This window comes from Elephantulus edwardii, unplaced genomic scaffold (genome assembly GCF_000299155.1).
Source record: "Elephantulus edwardii isolate Elephantulus edwardi_28Jun2011 unplaced genomic scaffold, EleEdw1.0 scaffold00076, whole genome shotgun sequence".
In the NCBI taxonomy this organism is placed as follows: domain Eukaryota; kingdom Metazoa; phylum Chordata; class Mammalia; order Macroscelidea; family Macroscelididae; genus Elephantulus; species Elephantulus edwardii.
The window spans coordinates 8545872-8563140 of record NW_006399826.1 but is presented as its reverse complement, the minus strand read 5'-3'; positions in this window follow the sequence as shown (position 1 = coordinate 8563140).

Here is a 17269-nt window from a genome sequence, read left to right as displayed (position 1 = left end):
GTCTTCCTGTCCTGTGCTGTCCCTCCACCCTTCCAAGCATGATGTTCTTCTTCAAGGACTAGATCCTGGCCATGTGCTCAAAGCATGTGAGACAGACAAATCCTTGCCTCCAAGAAGAAATTGGATTTCATCCTCTCTAGGACGGACTTATTTGTGTAGCCCAAATTTAGGGTACTAGTTTGAGGGGAAATTTTTCTCTCTTTCTACTTCTCTTGTGCTTTTTTCAACATTTATAAACCTGGCATACCTTGGAAATGTCCATGTTCCTCGGCCTGAGTCTTCCCTGAGGAGGTCCTCAATACAGGGTTGGCATTGTTGTTATATGACTTTGGTTCAACTATGACTGGGCATCTTCTGTAGTGCAGGGTAACTATGTCCAAAGAGTGAGTTTTACTCCCAGCTCTTCTTTCTTCTTGAAACTGAGACCTCTACTTCCATCTTTCTTCTTTTATCTATGATATGATAAAAGATGATGTGGGCAATATTTTTTTAAAAACCGCCCCTCACAGATCACATTACAGGGAATGATTATGCCATTGTAAACTCACCAGTCTTAACTCCTCATAGCTGAAAAATTGTGCCAGGTAACTGTCAAACGAGAATAATGGCTTTGTCAAGTTATCACATTTTGGAGATTACTGTTATTGTGTGCCATCAAGTTGCTTGCAACTTATAGCGATCCTATGGACAATAGTTCTGAACCCTGCTCTATCCTGAGCCAATCTCACAATCTTTGACAAACCTATGCTCATTACCCCAGTTACTGTCTCAATCTACCTCATCTGGGGTCTTTCTCTACCATGCTATCCCTCCACCCTTCCTAGCATGATATCCTTCTCCAAGGATTGGTCCCTCCTAGCAACATACCCAAGGTATATGAGATAGAGCTTCAAAATCCTTGCTTCCAAGGAGCAGCTTGGTTTCACCCTCTCCAGGACAGACCTGTTAGTTCTTTTAGACAGTCCACAATATATTCAATACTCTTCTCCAGCACAACAACTGAAAGTCACAAATTATTCTTCTATTTTCTTTGGTTGTTCTCCAGCTTTCTGATGCATAGCAAGTAACTGTGAAGATGATGGCCTGGATTAGGCACACCATAGTCTCTAGACTGACATCCTTGCTCATTAACACTCTAGAGAGTTCCTTGACAGCAGATTATTCTAATGCAATTATTCTTTTTATTTCATGATTTCCAGTGCCAAGAGTGTTGATTGTAGAAGGTTCACAATTTAATCAATGACAGAGAGACTAACTTTTTTTTGGTCTCGTGTTATATTGTTCTCTAACAATTTACAGAAATATCTGTTACAGTGAGTTTCACAAAAATCAATGGAAATAGTTTATTTCTGACTCATCATGAGCATGTTTTCTAAACAATCATGGGCCAATATAATTCCCTATAATAAATATATATATATAGATAGATAGATAGATAGATAGATAGATAGATAGATATAGATAGACAGATAGATAGATAGATAGAGATAGAGATAGAGATAGAGATGATATAGATATAGATATAGATATAGATATAGATATAGATAATATAGATGATATAGATTATAGATATAGATAAACATATATATATACTTTGTCCAATAAGGTGTCTGGCTTTGTGGATAATGTAAATAGGTAGAGAGTTGCATTGTCCCTCAAATGAGGGTGGTGTGAATCCACCAGAAACTCTATAGTAGAAGGGTGGGCAATCTCTTCCTGTGTGGTTTACAGCCTCTAAAAACCCACTGGCACAGCTCAAATTTACTGTGCATCAAAGTCATCATCCTCTGACTCTGGTATTTGGCACTCCAGACCACAGTCAGTAGACTAACCTTAGGTGGCACAATTTGGGATTCACTGACTCCTGTCACTTCCTATTCAGGAGCCTTCTAATTGAGTTGCTGATTGTGGCTTAATTAGATCCTGGAACTACATGAGTCAGGAGAAGCCTCCATTTGGACTCCTGGCCTAATGCTTCAGGATTTGTCAACTTCCACAACTATATTAGATATTTTCTTGAAATAAATGTATCTACATATATTTATGGGAGCAGAGGTGATCTAGTCCATACAGAGTCACGCTACTAACCCAAAGGCAGCATCTCAATGCTGATGGTTGAAATACACCTGCAGATCCAAAAACGATGAAGGTGGACAATCTCCTGTGAGATTTGCAGCCTCTGACAATCCCCTAGAGGGTAAGCAGGTGAGCTATGAGCCACTTTGAACTCATCAGCTATGAGTTTGAGTTTTAAGGTATATATACTACAGAGACCTGTTCACTGGTTCTGCTGAGGATTATGGTGGAATATTGACTGCTAATGGATCTGAGATGCTGTGATTTGGCCTCCTATTTAAAAACACATTTTAGCCTGAGGATCATAGGCCCTCAGGCCTGGTTTTAATTGTTTTTGGTCAAACAGTCTTCTATGGTCTGTTCATTTGCTGTACACAGGTAACTCTTGGTTGCTGTGATGATAAAAACTGTGACACTGATGTGTTAAATGTGATAATGGTCACCCATGGTAGACAGTGTTTGGTGGAACTTCCCGATTAAAAGAAGCTTGAAAGCAGGAGTGGTATCCACTTCCGAAATAGCTTGTCTTGGGAAACGCTATGAAAATAGAGAAAAGACAAAATTTATTCAAGAATTCAGGTCTTTTGTTTATAGAGTCGCTGAGTTGTCTACAACTCAAAGGCACTTAACAACAACAACTATACACACACACACACATGTAGAAAGAGAGAGAATAGGGGAGAGAAGGAAGTAAGGGAGAGAGAGAGATACAGAAAGAGAGAGAGAAACAGAGAGAGAGAGTGTGCACTCTTGACCTAGTGTCAAGAAGCTATGTGGCAATCTTGAAGGCACATGGTTTGAATCCACCAGCTGCTCCTAGACTCAGTAACACCTAACAATGGTGACAATGGTTAAAAATTGGCTGCTAAACACAAAGTTGATGATAAGAACTCAGCAAGTACTCTGTAGGACAGTGAGGTGGCCTATTTCCAGAAAGATTGCAGCTTCGGAACTCTGTCATGCAGTTCTACTCTGTCTTATGGGATCATTGTGAGTTGAAAGCAATTTAAGAGGAGAGAAATAGGTTTTGTGATTGGAACATATTTATTTATAGTTTTCACTGTTTTACAGAGAAAACAGTCAAAAACATCACTCAACTCCAATTTACACATTTAGGGTAAAGGAAGTTGAATTGCTATTAACCTTGTCCACAGACAGAACCACATCCTGATCTTGGACTTGAACACAATCCTAGATTAAGAACATCTCTTAGAAACGGAAGACAGTATGTTATTTTTTTGGACATGGTATTTAGCTTATCACACCTGACTCGTTTGTTGTTAGGTACTCTTGAGCCATTCTCAAATCATAGTGACGTGAGTGTGCAGAGGAGTGCAGAATTTCATTGGCTTTTCCAAGCTCTGATCATTAGAAAGTCAATCATTAGATTTTATTTCCAAGGTGCCACTGGATGGGGTTGAGTTACTGATCCTTCTCTTCGTAGTCTGACCCTTTACCATTTGTACCACCACCACACTCCTTCAGGCAACTCCAGCAGAGATTATCCCTTTAATTCAAACATAAGGAAGTCTTATTACTGATATTCCCTGTTATCTACATTGGACTTTTGACCTATTTACATATTTTCATATTTATTATCCTCTCACTAACTTTTAGAAAGAGACTCAGCAAACACTATATTCCCAATTTGGTGGATGCATAAATTAGTGCCAGAAAGACCCAGTGCAACAGTCAGTGTCCTTCAGCATAAAGATGGCAAAAAGGAGACCAGAACTCAGTTGTTTTCTTTCTAATCATGTTATTTCTTCAGTGACCTTATACTTAATTGTGTAGACAAGGCAAAGTAGCAGAATCCAATTAGACTCCTGATAAGTGCAGGGTTTCTCCCCGACTTGCATCAGAGAATCATCTTTGTGTACCAGAACACAAGCCCTTGCTTTTAAAGTCTGGCACATAATTTTTCCTTTGCAGTAGTCATTAAAATGTACTACTGTGTATCCTGTGTGCTGACTACTGGGAGGTTTCTAAGAAAGGCATTGTTATTTGTTATGTTCAAGGGAGTTTGTGGAGGAATAAATTGCCTTTTCCATAGTGTGCTGACAGCTGGCAGTCAACTGCAACTGCTGTTGTGCACTCCACAACATGCTTTATGTGGTTGGGAACATTTGCATTAAGGTCAATTAGGTTGCCAAAATGGAAAATCGCGGCTGAGGGATGCTTAGTGGTGTGCATTGGTGTTTGGCAGGGGAAATGAAACTGATAAACCTACATGTGCTTGGTCTGCCAGCTGGTGGGTGGTCCCAGCCAGGCTGCTGGAAAACTAGTCAATTCAACAGATATTTATTGAGTGACTAGATTGTGCAAAGTGCCAGCAAAGAGCTGAGGGGGAGGCCAACATCACAGATCTCGGCTCGGTCCTTCAAATTCTTTGTGCTAACAACAGATTCCCTATCTCTAGCAATCGCTGCACGATCTCATTTGGTAGACCATTTTCTAAATACTCCACACACATTGACCGTTTGAGTGTTAAAACAATTTCCAAATCCAAATCCTCATGGCCAGTGAGTCAATTCCATCTCATGGTGGCGCTCCAATGAGTTTCTCTTGCTCCACAGATCTTCACAGGAGGAGACCACGGCTCCTTCCCCTGTGAATCAGCTGATGGGATAAGAACACGCTGGCTAATGTGTCATGCACTTTGCCACCAGAGCTCTTTTCACCTTTGCTGTCAATGACATCACATCAATTATTAGGCTAAGTACAGAATGCCTTCAAGCTTTTTGACAGTTTTCATAATTTCTTTATTCTGAATATGTGATAGAACTGAATTTTATTTTCCATTAAACTCAGGCGTGGCCATGTCAGTTACTGTAACCAATAAAATGTGAATAGGAAAATTGTATTTTGATTCTTGGGGAAGTCTTTAAGAAGAACTCAGTTCTCTCCCCCCCCCCTTTTGCTTGGGTGCCATATGACCATTGAGATGATGCATGTCCTTCCCTCTGGGTCTATGAACAAGGATGACAGAGCATAGGTAGTGTATTAGGTAGACTACAGTTTAAACTTCTGAGTTTCAAAGTTGTTCATATGAAAACCTAACAGACTGACTGATGAAACATGGCATTAAGAAGGATAGATATATGATGTAGTCATCAGAAGAAAAGCAACAACACAAGATTCAATATCAATATGGTGTGGGGAATTAAACAAAAAGTATTTATTAAATACATAATTAGGCGCTAAACTCACTGCATGCCGTTCCTCCATTGTTGTTGTGTAACATTGTGTCAGACCGACCCGTACCTGACCCTTTGACAGATGTTCAGAGGCAGTTAATTATATGGGAAGAGATTGCTCATCCTTCCTCTGAGGAGCAGCTAATAGCCTCGAACTGAGTGCCTTCAGGATTGTGGCACAGCTTCTTGCCACTAGGCCACCAGACATGAGCAAGGTCCAATGGTGACTGAGTTTATAAAACAAAATGTGTGGGAATGATTGTATGAAAACAATATGAATGAAGAATAGTATGAAACACAATGTATAAGAACTTTGTGAGCAACATAATTTAAAAATAAAAAAAGACCCAACTTCAGAACTGTAATTCATAATTTATAGCAAACAAATGGAAACTTGTAGAAATTAACTCATTACGTAAAATTAAAACCAAACCACAAACAAACACGAATTCTCCATAAACTCATTGTCTTCGTGTCAAAATCAACTCATAGATGACCCTCTAGTGGGTTGTAAATTACATAGGAAAAGATTGCCCATCTTCTTCTGTAGAGGAGACAGTGAATTTGAACCTCTTTAAGTAAAGAAAATTTAGGACTTTGAATAAAATCAGAGAAGGGTATTGAATGCAGCATGGACTGCTAAGAGAACAAACAGGTTCATCCTAGAGAGGGTTAAACTGGGCTTCTCCTTGGAGGCAAGGATTCTGAGGCTTCGTCTGACATACTTTGGACATGTTGCAAGGAGGGACTGGTCCTTGGAGAGGGACATCATGCTTGGGAGCGTAGAGCGATAGTGCAAGAGGGGAAGATCATCTATGAGGTGGATTGATTCCGTGACTGGGGTAATCGGGATGGGTGTGTCGGAGACAGTGCGATTGACACAGGACAGAGCAGAGTTTAGGGCTGTTGTATACAGGGTCGCTATGACTCGCAAGTGACACGATGGCACATAACAACAACAATAATTACACTGCCTATAGTCAGGGCTAAAAAGGAAATCTACAATTCAATTCCTTTGCTAACATGTTGAATCATTAGAAGATCCTTTGTCTTCTGCCAGTGTCATTTCTTTTTTCCCCTACTCCTTTACTCCTCCATTACAATTTTCACTCCATATCCCTATCAGTTTCTTTCCTTGAATACTTCTCTCCTTACTTTATTTCTGCTTTCCTTGTTTTTGCTTCCTCCTTTTCCTTTGATATCTATTATTTAAGGAATTTGGAAAGCCTAGTGACTAGTAAGAAGCTTTGATGCCACTAGAAAGGTACATAGTTTGAATCCACAAGTTGTTCCATCGAAGAAAGATAGGTTCGCTCTTCCTATGCAACCCTGTGGAGAGTCTGACTCAACAGCATGTAACAACATCTATTCTCCATGTTCATGTAGGAAGCACAGGATTTCCTTCAAGTTTCTCACCTCATACTACTTACTGGACTTCATATTTTCTCAATCTTTCCCTGACTCAGGATGACTTCTTGTACAATAGAAAAGAAGACTTTTAGCTCATCAAATGTTACTTGGATGGTTCTTCCTAATAGATCACCAAACCTTACCTCAGAGCCTCTCTTAATACAGAAATGACACTAAAACCTGTTCAGCAGCAAGGCAAGATTCAAGCCTCACTGACTATTATAGGCTCTTTTGAGGTACATTGGCCAGGACTCAAACCCAGATCTCCTGTGTGGAAGGCAAATATTATGCCATGAAGCCACAGATATTCCCTGGTTGTGCTCAGGCTCACAGAAAGTCTTTTTTAACAAGTGATTTGTTGTGGTTTGTTGTTATGTACTGTTCAATTAACTGTGACTCATAACAACTCTAGGAGCAACAGATCTAAATCTCACCCTACTCTGCCCCATTCTTATGATCTCTGATACGCTTCAGCCCATTGTCCCAGTCACTACGTCAGTTTATCTTGTTGCGGGCCTTATTTTCTTTCTCTAACTCTACATTTTTCCAACATAACAACGTTTTAAAATGACTGTCCCCTTCTGACAACATGCATGTGAGATGAAGTTTGACCCTCCCCTTACGTTTAAGAACACCAGGGTTGTACTTCCTTCAAGAGAAACTTGTCATGGTTTATTTTTTTGTTTTTGTTGGTTTTTTGCCCCCTGACCATTCAGTACTCTTCTCCAACAAATCAACTTAAAGGTATTCTTTCTTCTTCTGTTATTCTTATGAATTTCACATGCACAGTAAGTAACGGAAAAGACCATGGCTCGGATTGTATACACCTTACTCTTGAAAAGAAAATTCCTGCTCATTAGAACTTTAGAGAGGTCCTTGACAGCAAATTTTTGTTCTGTAGATTTTTTAAAGATTATTTTCATAGGTGTTAATTGTGGTTCCAAGTAAAATGAGATTGCTGATAACATCAATCTTTTTTCCATCTACCTTGGTGTGGCCCATTTGTCCAGTGGTGGATTTTTGTTTTCTTGATGTTAAGATATAATTCACATCATAAGCTGTAGTCTTTCCTGATTTTACACTATGCTGGCTCTGTTGTTTCATTCGGACAAGTTTTTGGTCTATATATGTGCATATTTATCTTTGTCAATGTGCGGTATGAAGTAATCTGGGTTTGCTGTGATGCTGAACCTTGTGCCATGGGGATATCAAATACCATAATGGTTTCTCATTTGTGGACAGTGTTTGGTGGAGCTCCCAGTTGTAAAACAGGTTAGGAAGCAGAAGTGGCATCCACTTCCTAAACCACATGCCTCTAGAAATGCTATGAACTTCAAAGAACAACGATAGCTATTGAAAGGCATTAGATCTTTTGTTCATAGAGTTGCTATGATTGAACCTCAACTCAACAGCAATCAACAACAATAACAAAAACAAAAATATGTACATAGGTTCGCTATGAGTCTCAGATGACTCAATGTCACATAACAGCAATAGCATACCATGACAAGTTTGAAGCAGGAGTGGTGTCCAAACTTCCTACGTAACATGCCTCTGGAAACTCTATGAACTTTGCTAAGTTTTGATAGTTGTAGAGAGGCTTCAGGCCTTTTGTTCATAGGGTCACCATGAGTCGTGCTCAGCTCAAAGGCAATCAATAACACAACATACTGGTTTTACATGAACACAATTACGTATTCTGTGATTTCCATTCTTCTCAATGTGAGCTATAATAAATTATAATCCACAGAGTCAATGCATTTGCAGAGTCAATAAAACTAGATAAACTTCTTTCTTGTATTCCATTTCTTCATCTTTGGCTTAGCTTTAGTGGTTGGTGTGTATATGTGAGTAACAGTGTTGTCACCAATCTGCCTTCTGTGCATATGAATTGTATCCTTTCACTCACAGATATCACTTCAGGATAGATCTTGAAATATTCTTTCCTATGAATGAAACATTATTTCTCTTCAATTTGTCATTCCTGGGTTTGATGTCATTGTTCGGTGCCTTTGAGTCACCTGTGACATATCACAACCCTGTGTACAGCAGCTCTTAAGCCTGCCCTGATTTGAGGCAGTCTCACTAATTCTGACACACCAGCCGCCATTGCCCCAGTCACTGTACCAGTCTAGCTCATCCAGTGTCTTCTGTGCTGTCCCTCCACATTTCTAAGCATGTGTTCTTCCCCAAGGACTGGTCTCTCCTGGCCACCTGCCTGAAGTATCTGAAATGAAGCTTTAAAATACCAGAATCTGATTAAAACTGTCCAACACTAGTCCATCTCAGTATTTTCAAGGATAGCTATATTTATGTGTTTCATTTCATTTTTACAGCTTCTAGCTTTTCTAAATTCATGTACCATTCATTCTATGTTTCAATAATTAATAGGTGTTTGCAGCTGCTTCTCCTCATTTTTTAGTGTCTCATAACCTCAGGGATCATCTATAAGCATCCAAGAGTATATCCAAGATGTTCCTCTGTAATTCACTGAGTTTTCATTCATGAAGAAGGGTAAAAATGAAGATGTGAATTTCATGATGCAATATGTTATCATGTGATCATTTAAAAATAAGCAACAAATAACTAATCAAATTTTCACTGATTTCTAATTTACCAACCAACATTTCAGATTTGACAACTATATAATCTTTAAAAATTCTAACAATGGTCCCTTTTCTTTTCAAACTAAATTACATGTCCTCCACTCTTACCATATAGAATGGAAAACAATTCTATTACATGGAATATAGAATTGGATTAGAGAGTTATGATTTCTTCAAATTTATTTGGATGATTTTTTTGGTAATTGATCACCAGGTAATACATTATAACATTGCCTCCTAATTTCCATTTTCCCACATTTTCTCTGGCTTGTCCAGAGCTAGGTTTGACTTGATCTTTCTCAGAAAGTTGTGAGTGTTCCATATATCTCTCTCTTAAATGGTCTTTTGTTTTATTTTACTACAGTATGGCTTCTTTAGGACATCTGATATTCTGCTAGATTATGTTGTTTTTACTGGTAAGTGTCATTGAGTAATTTCTAACTCATACCCACCTTATTTACAACAGAACAAATCATATACAGCCTTATGTCATCTTCACAATCCCTGCTATGCTTAGTTTATTGTTGCTCCCAATGTATCCGCCCATCTCATTAGCTGTCTTTCTCTCTTCTGTTTACTAAATGTTCTCCTCTAGAGACTGGCCTTTGCTGATAACATGCCCAAAGATTCTGAGTTTAGGATCACCATTCTTATTTAAGGAACGTTCTATCTACACTTCTTTAATTTTAAGACATGGTTTTCATTCTTCTGGTGGTCAGAATATATTAAATGTTCTCCAAGTCAGTTATTATTTTCTATTGCCCAACTTCCACATATGTGTGTATCATGCATAAGAAAATATCATAACTTGGATCAGATGCACCTTAATCTCAAAGTGATACACTTGCTCTTTAAAGTAAGTAAAGATGTCCTTTGCACAAGATTTATCCATAAAATGTGTCCTTCCTTTTTTTTTTATTTTTTTTGACTGCTGCTTGCGTGGCTGTTGATCTGATATCCAAGCAAAATGAAATCCCTGACAGTGTCAATCATTTAACCATTTATCACGGAGTTGTCTAGTTATGAGTTTTATTTTCTTTATGTCGAGTTATAAATCACACTAAAGGTTATTAAGCTTGTGCTCCATTAAAAAGTACTTCAAGCCTTCCTTATTTTCAGTGAATAGCCTAAAATATCACAGACTGTTAATGATACTACTTCCTCCAATCCTGATATCAAGCTCTCCACACAGTCCAGTTTCTCAGATTATTTGTTCATCACACAGATTGAGTAAGTTTAGTTAAAAGATACAAACTTGATTCAGACTTTTCTTAATCATAAACTATGTAAAATCCCCTTCATCTATTGAAGCAATTTTGTATGAATACAATTGTTGTTGTTAAGTGCTGAGTTGTAAGCAACTCATAGAGACCCTATGAATGAAAATTCTCAACGCTTGTGTGACTCTCATTCCTTTCTCGAGGTTCATAGGGTTTCCAGAGGCAAGCTATTATGGAAGTGGATGCCACTCCTACTTCCAAGCTTGTTTTAACCAGGGAGTCCACCAAACACTGTCCACCATGGGTAACCATTATCACATTTGACACATCAGTGTCACAGTGTTCCGCTTCACAGCAACCACAAGTCACCTCTGTACGGCAAGTGGACACACCAGGGCTATATGACCTAGAAGAATGTTTGACCAAAAACAATTTAAAACAGGTCTGAGGTCTGAGGATTAAAGTCACCCACCTTTGGCTTTGTAGCTTCACTTTCTGTCCACTAGGTCAACTGATCTTAACAGGTGTATCAAAAAATTTGTTATGATACAGTCTGGCCTCCTCCAAATTGATGATATTAAGTTTTCACAGATTTAATTCCTGTATATTCCATGTGGTGAGATCCGTATGTAAAGGTGCCATTTATGGTTTCTTCAGTGACCAAGTCATTGGGTACACTAATTTCTATCACATGACATTATTTCTAGATTATGAAAGCCCAGTTTGGACAAAGAGTAGGGTCTTTTTCTTGACCATAATCGTCCATAACCAGTATCACAGACCCTTACCATTCATAGATCCTCAGTATAAATTTCTGTAACAAGTGCTTTCTATGGCTGTTTGTTTTAAATTGAATTACATTTTATTTCAATGTACATATACGCTGAATTTTTCTTTTCCTACTCCTAATTTTCCCCCTTATTTTTCTCAGCAAGTTATTGACCCCTGCTGATATAAAGAAAATTTAATGAAAATACATTTTTCCTTATAAACCTTTTAAATATTTTGTTCAAAGGGATAATGTGATATTCTTACAGATATAATGAACTAACATTTCTCGTCTTTGCTCTGATACTAATTAACTAAGCAACCTTGAGAAAGTCATCTTACCTTTGTAGGCCTTCATTTTCTTATCTTTAAAATGAGCTATAATGCTTTCTGTATGAGCTACCACACAGGATTGTGTGAAAGAACAAACACTATCATGTAAATACATTTTGGAGGTGCAGAGCACCATATAATTGCGAACACTATCAGGAATAGAAAAATAATAGCTTCTCTGAGTAGGGCTATCCTTTAAGAACATTTGGTCCAGCCTTCTTATATTAATGATGAAGCGACTGCATACTAGAAGGTTACAGAACTTGCTCAAAGTCATAAAACTGGGTGAAGCCAGTGCTATGAAATGAACCAGCTGATCGATGCACCAATTTATATATAATCTCTAGCTGACCTGGTCTTTCTAGGTTATTGTCTCTACCATCTATATGAACACTCTCTAAGGCTCGTGATTATTTCTTCTCTGGCTTCTTGGAGAGATTAGAATTATTGTCATTGTCATTTAAACCGGCACCTTTTCACTCTTCAGTGATATTAGTGCTGCTGTTGTTTGGTGTTGTACGGTCAATTTGAGATGTAGATAATGTATGTGACAGTAGATGTATCTCATACACCATGGCATAGTAGGTTAAGCTGCTAACTAAAATGTTGAGAGTTCAAGCTTATAGGTTGCTTTGAAGGAGAAAGATGTGACAGTCTGAACCTGTAGAAATTAAAATAATCTGAAACTCAGTGTGACAGTTATACCCTATCTTACAGAGTCAAAATGAGTCCGAAAGAACTCAACAGAGTAATTTCTGTTTGACTAATATTTCCAGATCTTTCTTTCATGGAATCACTGGTTGTGTTCAAACTTTCAGTTCATGGCCAAATTCTTAATATTTGTGGTACCAGAGCTTCTTCAGTGATTCTGGCTAGCCTCTTCAAAATTGACTTTATACCCAGAATTCCAGTTAGGCCAGTGAATTGTCATAGAAATATATTCATCACCACTTTCTTAATAAGTCAACGTGTCTTTAAAATAATAAACCAATTCCTTGACTTTTCTAATATGCTAACCTGACATATTTGTGGCTATTTAAAAAACAAGTTCTTTCACTTTTCAGTGAGAAGAGGGAATTGGCGAAGAGGCGGCGCGCAGGGATAAAAGCGCAACAATGAATGAATGGAAATCCAAAATCTCTCGAAATTAACAATAATAATAATAATAATAAAACCTAGTAAAATAAAATTTTTAATAAAAAATAAAAAACAAGTGCTCCAACACAATATAAAAATTACCAAACATTATTAAATATCACTTGTAAGTAAAACTTTTCTGAAGATTATTTAAAAATTACTTAAGTAATACATTGGAGGGCAATTGATAGAAAGTCAAGTTGGACTTAGAAGAGGCTACGGAATGAGGGATAGCATTGCTGTGATGAGATAGATTAGTTGAAACTAGAAAATAGCGGAATGATGCCTTTGAACTGCAGTGTTGTAAGAAAGATATTAAATAAACTGTGGGTCATCAAAAGAACAAACAAGTCTGTCTTGACAGAAGGATAATCAGAATGGTCTTTAGAGGCAAGAATTGGGAATTTTGCTTTATATGCTTCAAGCATGTCGACAGGAGAGCTCAGTCATGAGAAAAGAGCATTATGCTTGGAAAAGTAGAAATAAAAGAGAGGAAGACCTTCCATGAGATGAGTTGACACAGGACTACACTGGGCTTACGTATCATAGAGATTGCGAGGATGACAAAGGGTCAGGCGGGATTTTAATCTGCTGTACTTAGGACCACTAAGAGTCTTCCCTGACACAAAGACACCTAGCAACAACAGCCTGCCACACCCTTTCATCTGAAGTCTTATTTGCTGATAGAAGGTGCTTCTAAGATGTTTGTACCTCTCTGTTCAACAGAGTAACTGTCATATCTTGTAGTCTCTTGTGCAACTGAGAGCTGGACAGTGAATAAGAATGATAGGAAAATTGATGCCTTTGAGCTATGGTGCTAGAGAAGATTGCTGAATATATCATGAACTGCCAAAAGCTCATGAACTGCCAAAAGAACAAAGACCTGTGTCTTTGAGAAAGTGTAGCCAGAATGCTCCTTGGAGGCCAAGATGACAAAGTTTTTTGTCTCATAAACTTTGGGCATGTTGCTAGGAGAGGTTATTCCTTGGAGAGAGATCAGCTAAAGAGATGAAGACCTTCAATGAGACGGATTGACACAGTGACAATAGCAAGGGTTCAAGTGTATCAGAGATGATGAGATGGCACAGGATACAACAGTGTTTAGATCTGTTGAGCATAAGGTCTTTATGAGCCATCCTCGCCTCAACAGTACCTAACATTAACAATAATTAAGCCATCAGCCTGACTAATTATCTAGAATATTCTTTGACAGTTTGTTACTCAGATATTTCCAGAGATGGAAAATTAGCTTCAAGTCCTTACAACTGCATTCTCACAATTGGCACATTCTAAGCACTAAATATATGTACAGATCTTGTTTAAAAATTAGGGCACCTGCATATTCAAGGGTCAGTCTCCAGACCTAATCCTGCATTTGCTTGTTTATTATTCTTAGTGTTATTATTTATAAGACTAAAAACAAAGAAAAGAAAAAGTATCACTCATTAACAAACTCAATTTGTGTTTTTCTCTTTCTTGAGGAAGATACCAGTTTCCTTTAAATATCATCTACGAATTATATTCCTTAACTGTGGGGGGGAAAGAAAGCCAGTAATCCCAGCCACTTTCTGTTGGCAGCAGTCAGATGAAACTCATATATACACAAAATGGAATGAAAAACTGTTTGACGAGCTACTCTTGAGGCTGGGGGACAGGTGTCATATATCTCATTGTTTTATTCGCCTTCCTGGCTTCTCCAATAACTATTCCCAATTTTGTTTTGCATCATCTATTCACCCAAAATATACTCCTTAGGCTTTTATATTTATAGATCCTTCTTCCCTTTTCATTCCTTTAATGTTCTTTTCTCCCCTCTTTTTCTTCACTCCCCAATTATTCTATGGAGGGTTTTTATTGACTTTAGCCCTTGATAGCTCTATGTATTTGAAAGCCGCCATTCACCAACTCCTCTGGAGAAGTACCAATAAAGTGCAAAACCATTATCACAAAACTGTTTCTCAAAGTTTTGTCACATCCCAGACAGTTTCATGAAGATATGCTGGAAGAATTTGTTTTGTTTGTTTTTGCTTTAGGGATTGCTAAGGGCAACAGGCGATCCAGAAAGGTATTGTAAATCATGAGTTATTGTGACACATCTTATTTGTTTCGGGGCGTGTTTTCCCTGGGCCAAAAAAATTCAAAGTTTGCTCAAAGATACTTTCTTATGCCCCATGTCACACCAGAATAATGGTGCATGGGTTTTTGTGGTGTTGTTTTGTTGTGTGTTTTTTTCCTTCATAAAATTTTGAAAACTTTCTAAACTGCTTTAAAAGTAATTTCCAAACCAATTTCCAAGCCAGTGTGCATTAAACAGCAGTGGATTTTTAGTTAAACAATCAAATAGAAATTGATAGAATATTTTCAAGTCATTAACTTCTAAAAGTCTCATATAAAAACTGTAGCTAAGAAACCCACTGATAACCCAATGAATTTGTTCCAAAAAAATTATGACCCTTCATCTGGTTTCTGAGGCTGTAAGCTACCCATCTTAGTTCAACTGAGGAGAAAGTCTGACATGTTCTGAACATTGCCACCATGACTATGTGTTGAATTGTAGAAGGATGCTGGATGTATTCCTCATTTAAGGAAATTCTGGTCTTGCTTTAAGTCATTCAGAAGTTTGTTTATGACCCTTACCTGACTTGCTGTGTTATTATTTAAATTAACCACAACCCCATAGAATAAGCTATAAGGGTACGTAAAGGGATAGAACAAAACCACAGTCAAGCTCACTGCCACTTATCTAGTCAATTCTAACTTCTGGTGATCCTCCCAGAGGTTGCTGAAGCTATCAGTCTTTTTTCAAGGAGTCTGTTCTCTCTCTCAAGGAGTACTTTTTGTTATTGATGTTGTTGTTAGGGGCCATGAAGTTGAGTACAACTCATACAAATGACTAGCCCACCTGAACCTACCCTGTCCTGTGTCCTCCGCCTCACCTCTGAGATACTGAAGCCCATTGCTGAAGTCACGGTGTCATTTCATCTCATTAGAGGTCTTCCTCTCCTTCAGTGACCCCCACCACCTCTCCAAGCATGATGTTCCTCTCTAGTGAATAGCCTCACCTCGCTGCACGTCTGACATACGAAAGAAGACGTTTCACCATCTTTGACTCCGAGGAGCACTCCAGCTGCCCTTTCCCCAAGACATACTTGTTCTGAATTCAAACTATGAACCTGCTGCTTAGCAGCCCAGTATGAAACTCATTATGCCATCACTGTTTATTTAAAGTGGAAAAAAAAGATACTTACGTTTGTTTCAAGTGGAAGATGACTTATTTGTATTTTGCAAAATATGCTTTAGAAGCCTGATAATATCCATGATGTTATTATCCATGCATCAGCAACTTTGGTGCTCATGAGGGAAATCAGGCTTTGAAACATAGTCCTTTCATGCATTACATTAAAAAAGAAAGTGTTGCTTTCTGAGTCAGGCTATGTGGTGATGAAGAGAAAAGAGGATCTGTAAGAAAACTTTAGAGCTTGCCTTCATGGAGGTTGAAGCCTAGTGACAGAGTTAATAGAATCCCACACAAATCTCTGCAAAGTTGACAGAGGTAGTTGGAGGGCAAGGAGTCAAAGGGACCAAGCATAACTAGAACGGTTACATGGAATTCATGGAGAGACCTATTGAAAATATAGAAATGGCCAACTGTAGACTCTTCATTGCATTGTGAAAAAAATGTTCAGCAGAATATATTGAATTCAGTCGTCTTGATAAGACAATTCTCTGAAAGACTGCACATCTTATGTTGTGCCCTCCTCCCAAGCAAAATTCCACTTTGCTCCCTGTATATTACTAATAGATTTTGGTTTCTATTTTGGCTTATTTTACATAAAAAATTAAATCTATATCTAGGAATCCCAGAATACTTGATTGTGCCCATGCAAAACCTCTATTAGGACCTGGAAGCAGTTGTCTGAACAGAAAAGGAAAGACAGCATGGTTCAAAATAATGAAAGGAGTGTGTTAAGAATGTAGCCTTCTTCCATACCTGTTCAATCTATACACAAAACAGATCATTCAGGAAGGTGAACTTGATGAAGAAGAATGTGGCATTAAGATTGGAAGGAAACTCATGGGCAAACTGTGTATGCAGATAACACAACCTTGTTTGCTGAAACTGAGAAGGACTTGATGCATTTGCTGCAGCAGGTCAAAGACTGCAGTCTTCAATGTGGATTGCATTGCAAAGTCAAGTAAGCAAAATCTCTCACCAGTGAGCCAATATGCTATCTCATGGTAGATTGAGAAAGGATTGAAGTTGGTAATAAATACATCTTACTTGGCTCCACAGTCAATATTCTTGGCACTAGTAGTTGGGAAATCCAAAGCTGAGTTGCATTGAGAAAATTTATTGTCAAGTGTTTCTCTAGAGTACTAAAGAGCCAACCGAATGTGGAAACTACAGAACAATTTCACTAATTTCACATGCAAGCAAGATTTTACTGAAAATTATCCAAAAACGACTGGAACAGCACATCAACAGAGAACTACCAGAAGTCCAGGATGGTTTCAGAAGGGG